Source organism: Bidens hawaiensis, unplaced genomic scaffold (genome assembly GCF_021521415.1).
Source record: "Bidens hawaiensis isolate Kalapana, Puna unplaced genomic scaffold, B.hawaiensis_p1.1 tig00034981_1, whole genome shotgun sequence".
NCBI lineage: Eukaryota > Viridiplantae > Streptophyta > Magnoliopsida > Asterales > Asteraceae > Bidens > Bidens hawaiensis.
The window spans coordinates 136,788-147,479 of record NW_027496059.1 but is presented as its reverse complement, the minus strand read 5'-3'; the positions used below and the strand labels follow the sequence as shown (position 1 = coordinate 147,479).

Genomic DNA, 10,692 nt, shown 5'->3' with positions numbered 1-10,692 from the left:
AAGCCTTTACTTAAGGACAACGCTCGTGAGCGCTCACCCGAAGGCATAACAGTGCAGTGAGATTAAACCCGTTAAGTTCAAGCATCCAACTAGTGAAAGCCACCTACTCGCATAGTCTCTGATAATCACCCTGATGCATATGAAACTATATGTTGTGGGTAGGAATCGAACCTGGGTCACATGGAACACCAAGTCTCTTCCTTACCACTCCACCACTAGCTCATTGGCGTGTTCGTATGTACATAGACACATAAGTAAGATACGTATATGAAATTTTTGATTAAATAGAAATAAATAATTTAGATATATTGGTTTTTAATGATAACTATTGCCTTTTTGTTACTGCTGGTTCCAACTAATGAATTGGCTACTGATGGTCCCAACTTTTAAAGTATTTGTTCCTAATGGTCCGCGACTAACAGAATCTTAACGCCGTTGGTTTCAGGTCGTCGGGAAAACGTTTTTGGCCGGAAAATTCAAAGTTGTTGCTGGAAAACACCACCTGAACACCGCAACCATCGCCAATTGACTCACCACTAACTAAGTACCACCACTTGAGCACCATCAATCGATTTCGACGATGGTTCTAGGGTCTCCGGGGACTTCAATAATTGGGGCTTTTAGTAGAAAAAGGTTCCTAAAGGTCCAATACAAAGTTACCAAGATGTTTGGAATGAAAAGGTTGAGTTTTCGAGAAAAAAAATTGAGTTTTCCGGCCAAAACAATTTTTCCAGCGACCTAAAACTAACGACGTTAGGGTTCCGTTAGTCGCAGACCCTTAGGAACAAATACTTTAAAAGTTGGGACCATTAGTAGCCAGTTCATTAGTTGGGACCAGCAGTAACCAAAAGGCAATAGTTGGGATCATTAAAAACAATATACCAATAATTTAATACCATATATGGATAAGTTTAATTCAAATTTGAATTCATATAAGTTTTAAGAAATATCAAATTTGTATATTTTACACGATTTAGTGGTGTATAAAATGTGATTAATTATCATTTTTCTCAAACATGTGAGTGTAGGGTTGAGTTATTCTACAAAAGGTAAGAAAAATTAGAAGTATAAGAAGCCATAAGTTATTGGCATGCGTCAAGTGTGGACCAAAGAAGGAATGACATAAAAGGAAAAACACATATTTTCTCTAGTCACATGCAAGGCACATGTTAATTCTCTCATCATTTTAAAACGTCGATCGATAACTTTTTCGTTCAACATTTTTAAAAAATAAAAAGTTCACCATAATAACAAACATTTTTTTATCGTTAATAAGAGTATGACTTTGTTTTATAATAATTAAAAATAATTATGTCATTGTGTCTTTCTATTTGTTATTGTTCTTATGTTCATCATTGTGTCTCTCTATTTATTCATTGTGTTTTTTTTTAAGTGATGAAATCTAAAAATTGTTATAGTGAAATAACACTAATAAGATAACAATAATATCTAATACATAAAAGTATAAAACACAATGATTAATGCATATTGCATAATAGAGTTAAGTGTCATTTTAGTACCTGTGGTTTGTCCAATTACGCAACTTTAGTAAATCTTTGAATTTATTGCAAATGGCTACCTCACTTTTCTAAAACTTGCAATTTTAGCACTTTTTTCTAACCCTATCTATTTTTTCCGTTAAGTCAAGGGTAAATTAGTAATTTCGATTATTTTATTTATTTTCTCTTTTGAGCTAAGTGTCATTTTCATATATGTGATTTGTTCAATTATGTAACTTTAGTACATTTTTTGAATTTATTGCAACTTGATACTTTGATAAGTTTTGGATAGATAGACAAAGCATAAGAGAAAATAAATTCAAAACGAATCAAAGTATCTAGTTGCAATAAATTCAAAAAAAGGTACTAAGGTTGCGTAATTAAACAAACCACAGGTATGAAAGTGGCACTTAGCTAAAAGAGAAAATAAATAAATAATCGAAATTACAAATTTGCCTCTGACTTAACAGACAAAATAGACGGGGTTAGAAAAAAGTACTAAAATTGTAAATTTTTAAAAAGTGAGGTAGCCATTTGCAATAAATTCAAAGACGATACTAAAGTTGCGTAATTGGACAAATCACAGGTACTAAAATGACACTTAACTCTTGCATAATAATAAAAAACATAAAACAAAATGGTGAATACATGACAATGAGCTGAAACGTAAAACACAATGGTAATTACATAATAAACAATGGCCTGACCATAATAAACAATGAACGTAGTATGCAATGACTGCAACAAAATGATGAGTAGAAAGACACAATAACGAACAAGAGACAAAATGATGAGCATAAAGACGCAATGACGAACAAAAGACACAATAACGTATGTTTTGTTTTAAATTTTATCTTTAATATATATAATGATTGAAAAACACAATAACCATAACCTATAACACAATCTAGAAAACTCAATTAAAAAGACACAATGACTAACCAATAACATAATGTATAAAAACCCACTAATTTTTTTTATTTTTATACATTAATATGGTACTCATGTTATAAATAAAAACCGCTTGTTATTATGTTGATTTTTTTTAAAAAAAAATGTCGTATGAAAAACACACAAGGAAAATATCCTAAAAGTTAAATGAACGTAACTATAATTGAAATTATGCTAAAATGAACCAGAAGTAAAATATATATGGGATTTCAATATATATATATATATATATATATATATATATAAATATATTAAAGCAATATGTTTTCTTCGATTTCTATTGGTTCAAATTAGGGGTGTTCACGGTTTGGTTTGAAACCGTGAAACCGTCCAAACCGGTCATCGGTTCGGTTTAACGGTTGCTTTTTTCTTCAAGTTTCGGTCGATCGGTTTCAATAATTTCAAACCGGAGTGAACGGTTTGGTTTACGGTTTATATCAAAAACCAACCGTACAAAACCGGACCGGACCGTATAATATAATTATATATGTATTTAAATATTTCATGTTATATATATACATATATAGATATATAATTTCAATATTTATGTTAAATATGAACTGATAGTGCAAATGCAGTAGCAAGCTGCAATGAATTGGTCTTTAAATTTTCTTCATTAAAGTTTATACATTAAATCAAGATATACTTTATGATCTCATGCTCGAATCTCAAGCCACTTATTCCGATGTATTTTTATATTTCTTGACAGATTGTATTTAAACATTATCATGGACGAATTGTATTTATATATGTTAAACATTTCAAATTATTCAAGACTCAAACCGCGAAACCAAACCGGAACCAAACCGTAATGAACGGTTTGGATTGGTTTAAAAGTTCAACGGTTTGGTTTTGGTTTACAAGAATCAAAAACCGTTACCAACGGTTCGGTTCACGGTTTGACCCAAAAACCGCGAAAACCGGACCGTGAACACCCCAAGTTCAAATTACTCACTTCCATATACAACAATCATTCTCATAATTTACTTCTAATTTATGTAACATCCTAAAATTTATAATGTTGAATAAAGAAAGTTACGTTTAGTGATTTCGCGTTATTAATTAATCAATATCGAGTAAAGAACGGATCATGGGCTTAGATTAATTGAGATGGGTTAAATGAGAATGGGCCTTAGGTCCATGGGCTTTAAGGGATATAAATATCCCCTAAACCAAGTTAAAACCCTAAACCCTCATTTCATTTCCATCTTATTCTCTAACACACTCCAAACACACACACACACACCATAAACGAGCAAGACCCGAGAGAGAGTAAACGTTAGTTGGTATTAGATCTTATTACACGAGATCTAGAGTGCATAAACAAGCTAACCAAGATCGAACGAGCGCTAAAGGTATGTTCTTGACCTTTAAAGTTTACGTTTTATTGAACGTTTAGCCTTTTGAATGTCCTTAAGCTTAAAGATCCAAGCTTTATAGTATATACGGGATATATATACGACCGAAAATGGTTAGGGAACGTTAGTGGGTGATGTCGAACCATAACAAGGGTATTAAAATCGCCAAAATGCTTGATAAAAACCAAACCCGTAGCCGAACTGGGCAACTTCGCCTGCGAACTGGGCAACTTCGCCTGCAAACTGATAACTTCGCCTGCAAAAGCTTAACTTCACCTTCAAAGCTTAACTTCGCCTTCAAAGCTTAACTTCGCCTACGGCCAAGTTCGCCTAACTGGTAACTTCGCCTAAGGCCAAGTTCGCCTAATTGATAACTTCGCCTACGGCCAAGTTCGCCTAACTGGTAACTTCGCCTAAGGCCAAGTTCGCCTAATTGATAACTTCGCCTACGGCCAAGTTCGCCTAACTGATAACTTCGCCTAAAGCTAAGTTCGCTTAAGGTTTAACTTCGCCTAAAGTTAAGTTCGCTTAGAAAATAAATTAAAAACCTAATGAAAAATGTGTTAAGATAGTTAATGGAAATAAAATTTTTCCAAGCTGACCCCAGCCAGGGGCTCTGCCCCTTGGACCCTGCTAGGGGCTGCCGCCCCTAGACCCCGCTGCCAGGGGCGCTGCCCCCGGACCCCCGTTCGTTGTGGGTCATATAAAGATAGAAATACAACATGAGTAGTAGTAGTTAATTGATACGTGTAAATATTATACAGTTAGCCGTGCACAGCTCAAGAAGGGAATAACTATTAACGGAGAGCGTAACCGTGTTCAGGTGAGTTTCTAGCCCCATTTATGTGTTATGTTTTCGGGGCTGTGTGCATACTCGATATGTTTGTTAATACGCTTATCCTAAGAGATAAGTGTATGCCTTATGTGAATAATGTGATATGTATGAATGATGGCTTGACGGTACGTGAACGATCTTCGGATATTGCACGTACTGTCAGGTTGTAACGCTAAGTATAAGGTAAGTATGATATGTATGTGATAAAGTTAATAAAAGAAGGAAAGGATGGTTGTATGGTTACGAAGAGGGTACCGGGCCCTAATAATACTCGAGGTATGATGTATGGTTGTATGGTAACGAAGAGGGAATCGAACCCTACTAATATTCGAGAACTAGGGAACCGAACCCTACTAATATTCGAGGAAAGAGGGTACCGAGCCCTAATAATACTCGAGGTATGATGTATGGTTGTATGGTAACGAAGAGGGAATCGAACCCTACTAATATTCGAGAACTAGGGAACCGAACCCTACTAATATTCGAGGAAAGAGGGTACCGAGCCCTAATAATACTCGAGGAAGGAGGGTACCGAGCCCTAATAATACTCGAGGAAGGAGGGTACCGAGCCCTAATAATACTCGAGGAAGGAGGGTACCGAGCCCTAATAATACTCGAGGAATGTAGGGCGTAATGCTCTTTATAACGTAAGATATGAAAGTAAGTTAATACAAAAGAAAGTATGAAAGTATGAAAGTATGAATGAAAGAATATAAGTTTATGTGTATTGTATAGTGTATGATTAACTAGAACTCACTCAGCATAGCTGATTTTTAGTATGCACGCAGGTAAGTAGGATGAGGCAGCTCGCTTGAGGAGACACGTGGCACTGAATAAGAGGCTGGCATCGGAAGACTCAAGACGTTTAAGTTTAATGTTTCGTTTATTTTGAAAGACAAAATGATGTTTTAAGACAAGACGTGTTTTGTTATGAAATGTTTTATGAAAGCTTTTATATTCCGCGAATGTTTTAATTAACTCTGATATTTAGAACTGCGTTTATGAGTAAATCCAACACGAAAGTAGGGCTACCGGTAACGGGGCCTTACAATTTAATAAATGAAAAATAAAATGTAATATTTATGACTCTTTCTATATGATTCTTTTAACCTTTAATAGTTTCATTATGTGCATTTTAATAATGTGCGTTAATCGGCTATTTAGAGAAATTTTTGAATTTTCAATCATATTATATATTATAAATTTATGCAACTCCTCAGTTATATTAAAAATCTATATATATATATATATAGGATCATGATCGTGTGAGAACTTTTTGGGAATTGAGAACTATTTTGGACCACAAAAAAACCCAAAATAAAAAAAATCATAAAACAAAAAAAAACACAAAAATAAAGAAAGTAAAAAAACTAAAGTTCTTATTTATCAAACCGGTTTTTAAAAAAAAACCCCGTAAAAAAAATTCTCGGTTTATCTAAATTATACATATACATATATGTATAATATGTACATATATGTACACATGTTTTTTTTCTAAACACATATGTATAATTTAAGGTAAATGATAATGTACATATGTGTACATTACATAACTAGAGATTAAATGAAAGTATACATATGTGTATAGGTATAATACGAATTAAAAAGAAAAAAAATCGGTTTTTTTTTGTTATACATATATGTATAATATGTACACACATGTTTTTTTCTATACACCTATGTATAATTTAAGGTAAATGATAATGTACATATATGTAAATTACGTAACTAGAGATTAAATGAAAGTATACATATGCGTATAGGTATAATACGAATTAAAAAGAAAAAAAAAAATTTGTTTTTTTTCTAATGAAACCGGAATGAAATATAAGAATTTTGTTTTTTTTTACTTTTTTAAAATTTTCGGTTTTGTTTGCTTTATAATTTTTTTAATATTTTTTTAGAAGGTTTTTTTAGTGGTCCAAAATGGTTCTCAAAGTTCTCAATTTGCCAATGGTTCTCTTAGGATCCTTACCATATATATATATATATATATTAGAGCAATATGTTTTCTCCTATTTCTATTGGTTCAAATTACTCATTTCCGTATATAACAATCATTCTCATAATTTCCTTCGAATTTAATAAAATAAAAATAAAATATAGTATTTATGACCATTTCTATATGATTCTTTTAACATTTAATAGTTTCATTATGTGTATTTTAATAATACACGTTAATCGATTATTTAGAGAAAATTTTGAACTTTCAACCATATTATATATTATAAATTTATACAACTCCTCATCTATATATATTGAAGCAACATGTTTTCTTCTATTTCTATTGGTTCAAATTACTCATTTTCATATATAACAATCATTCTCATAATTTACTTCTAATTTAATAAATAAAAAATAAAAAATAATATTTATGACCCTTTCTATATAATTCTTTTAACCTTTAATAGTTTCATTATGAGCATTTTAATAATACACGTTAATCGGTTATTTAGAGAAAATTTTAAACTTTCAACCATATTATATATTATAAATTATAAATTTATACAACTTCTCAATTATATTAAAAATCTATTTTATACCTATATAGTGAATATGGGGCTGTTATATACCCAAGTTAGATGCAAAACTATCAAAACTACGTAGTTTTGATTAAATCTAATTAAATCTCTTATTTTCCATTTTTCCTTTTATCATTCCAACCCTAATTTTCCCCATCGATGATGTTTCTTCTACACGGTGGCCATCTTCTTCTTCTCTGATCCTCCTCTGCGTTTATGATTAAGGTTAGTGAAAAACGAATTCTAAATTAATTATGTATGTGTAAACAGAACTATGAAACGGTTTTGTTGATTTGCATTTGAATAGAGTTTTTTTCGTCATTACTAGAATATAAATTTTATGCATGTTGGATCGTGAAGAATATGGTTCACTTTCTTCTGAATAGTTTTGTCATCATTATTATCACTTTTAAATAATATTCACTTTCTTGTTTCTAGTTGGATGTGAAGAATATGGTTCTTCAATTATAGATATCAATTTTCTTTGCTTATTTTTTCATACTATTAATTCGTTTCACACCAACTAAATATCAGTTTTATCTTTTGTTAATGTATGATAGATACAAATCAATGGATTTAGAAGTCCATGAGGAAGCTTTTGAAACAAATCTAATTGATCGTATTGATTCAGAAGGGCTTTTGGTCATTAATAGCGATTCAAATGTTGAAAGAGACATTGATTCTAGGTATGAGAAAGAGGCTAATGATGTAAAGGGAATGGTTTTCGATACTCCTGATGATGCTTATGATTTTTACAATCGCTATGCGTTTTCACATGGATTTGGAATACGTATTCATACGATTTATAAAAATAAGACAACAAATGAGCATCACCGAAAATACTATGTATGCAACAAAGAAGGTTTTAAAGATTTGAAGTGTAAAAGTTCCATGGAAAATGCTAAAAAACGTCGTAGGGATTTAAGGACCGGATGCAAAGCATGCATTCGGATTTCAAAAGGTAAAGATGGGAAATGGTTCGTGGATATTTTTAACGATTCACACAATCATGAACCGACTATTACTCCAACAAAGTAATGAAACACCGGTCTCATGGGAAATTTCACCGCTCATTGGTTTGCAAATCTCTAATGGCGGAACTAAGTCAATCCGGGTTGAAACCTTGTCAAATCAAGAAAGTCATAAATACCATGAAAAATCTAGATGAAAATGATGTTACATCAAAGCAATGTTCTGACGTCTTAGCCGATCAACGAAAACAATACAAAGGTAAGGAGTTTTATGGGCTTATTAAACATTTTCAAGATAAATTACTAGAAGATCCTAACCTTTATTTTGTTGTGGATTTATTTGATGATGGGTCTCCACGAAATATTTTCTAGCCTGACGGGAGATCAAGAGACTCGTATATAAAATTTAGGGACGTTGTGGTTTTTGATGTCACATACATGACTAACAAATTTAAGATGCCATTTGCACCATTTGTCGGGGTTAATCATCATGGCCAGTCTATACTTTTTGGTGGTACACTATTGGAGAACGAGAAACAAGATACTTTTGAATGGTTATTTCAAACTTTCATAAAGTGCATGTTTGATAAGCATCCATTAGCGATAATTACAGATCAAGATAAATCTATTTGCAATGCAATCAAAACAGTTTTTCCAAAAACTCGGCATCGTTATTGTTCGTGGCATATTAAGAAACATGAGACCGAACATCTTCGAGGTCTTAAAGTTCATTATAGTGACTTTGAGGAAGATCACAAACAATGGAAAAAAAGTGATACAATTGAAGAATTTGAAACTCGTTGGGAATATTTATGTGCTAAATATAATTTTGAAAGTGGAAGTTGGTTAACAGAGATGTATAAGCAACGCAAATTATGGGCTAAAGCCTTCTTGAAAGATTGTTTTTTTGCTGGCATGACATCAAGTGGAAGAAGCGAGAGCATTCATTCTTTCTTTGATGGTTATGTGAATTCAAATACCATGTTGAATGAGTTTGTAGTACAATATGATAAAGCTTTTGAGGCTCGAAAGGCTGCCGAAGAAGATGAAGACTTTGGGTGCATGAATTCTAAGCCGTATTTTTCATCTGTGAATCCTATAGAGGCAAAAGCAGGTTCACGTTACACTAAACAACTCTTTAAAGTATTCATGAATGAATGGACCCAAGCTACCTTCAATTTAACTCATGAGACAATAAGCAAGAGTTTAGAAGAAATCAACTATAAGGTTGGACAACTGAATATTGATAAAATATATTGGAGGAATGTTAAGTTTCGTCTCTCAGATAAGTTAGATGTTACTTGTTCATGTTCAAAGTTTGAAACATATGGGATGTTATGCAAACATATCTTATATGTATTGAAGAAAAAAAATGTCCAAACCCTTCCTGATTATTATATTTTACCTAGGTGGACACTTGATACTAGATATAAGTTGACTGATTGCACTATTGGGATCGAAGACAGACATAGTGGGAATGAGGTCAGTGCATTAACTTTATGGTGTGTTCAATCAAATTTTAGAAAAGCGACAGAACAAGCAAAAGACTCTCTATCTGAGATACGAAAACTAAATACCATGTTGTTGAAGTTTTTAGAAGAACAAAGCATTCGAGCAAATTCAATACAGTCTGAGATTGCTTCACTAGATTCTAATGTGGAAAGTTCACAAGTAAACATGATGCCTCAAATTTCTATTCGTGATCCACTAGTTAATACTAAAACTAAAGGTCGTCCTAAAAGTGCAACTAGAATCAAATCATCCCTAGAAGATTCCAATGTGGGAAGTTCGCAAGTGAATTCGATGCCTCAAATTTCTGTTCGTGATCCACCATTTAATACTAAAACTAAAGGTCGTCCCAAAAATGCAACTAGAATCAAATCATCCCTAGAAGCACCAAAAAAGAGAAAATGTTCTTACTGCAAGGAACTAGGCCACTACATTAGCGGATGCCCGAAAAGGAAGGTAAGATCCGCGTTTGTTAATAATTAGTGACCAATTTTTTAGTTAATATAATTCACGTAATTTATTTTTCTTTAAGGAGAAGGAATCTTTACTAGAAAGAGAAGGATGATTTATGAATAGGCTTGAAGATGCATCTAACGTTTATGGTTATTTGAGTACTCTACTGTTTAATTATAAGTTGAGTAGTACTAAGATTTTGGTTTTTTTTTTCATTATGGTGGATCTATTTTTATTTCAGTAAAAATGCATCACTTTGAATTTAAACTGGTCAATATGAAGCAACTTTAAATTTAAGCAGGTCGATATGCAGCAACTTCTAATTTAAACAGGTCAGAAGGGAACAAAAATTAAAGGTGAAAATGACCAGTTTAATTTGAAACGGGTCAAAATATAGGAATTTAAGTGAAACGGGTCAAAGTATAGAGGTTAAATGTTAAACGAGCCAAAATATAGTAATTTAGATAAAACGGATCTGTGATATAGAAATTTAGATGAAAACGGGTCTGTAATATACAAAATAAGTATGAAACGGGCCATAAATGATAACATAAACGATAACCTGCTTGAATGGCCAAAACTGCATTTTCAAGC

General features: G+C 32.3%; 1 pseudogene; it reads left to right on the top strand.

Moving 5' to 3' along the window:
- The first annotated feature begins 7,725 nt into the window (after positions 1-7,725).
- Positions 7,726-10,128, top strand: LOC143586780 (protein FAR1-RELATED SEQUENCE 5-like; annotated as a pseudogene).
- Positions 10,129-10,692: the final 564 nt, after the last annotated feature.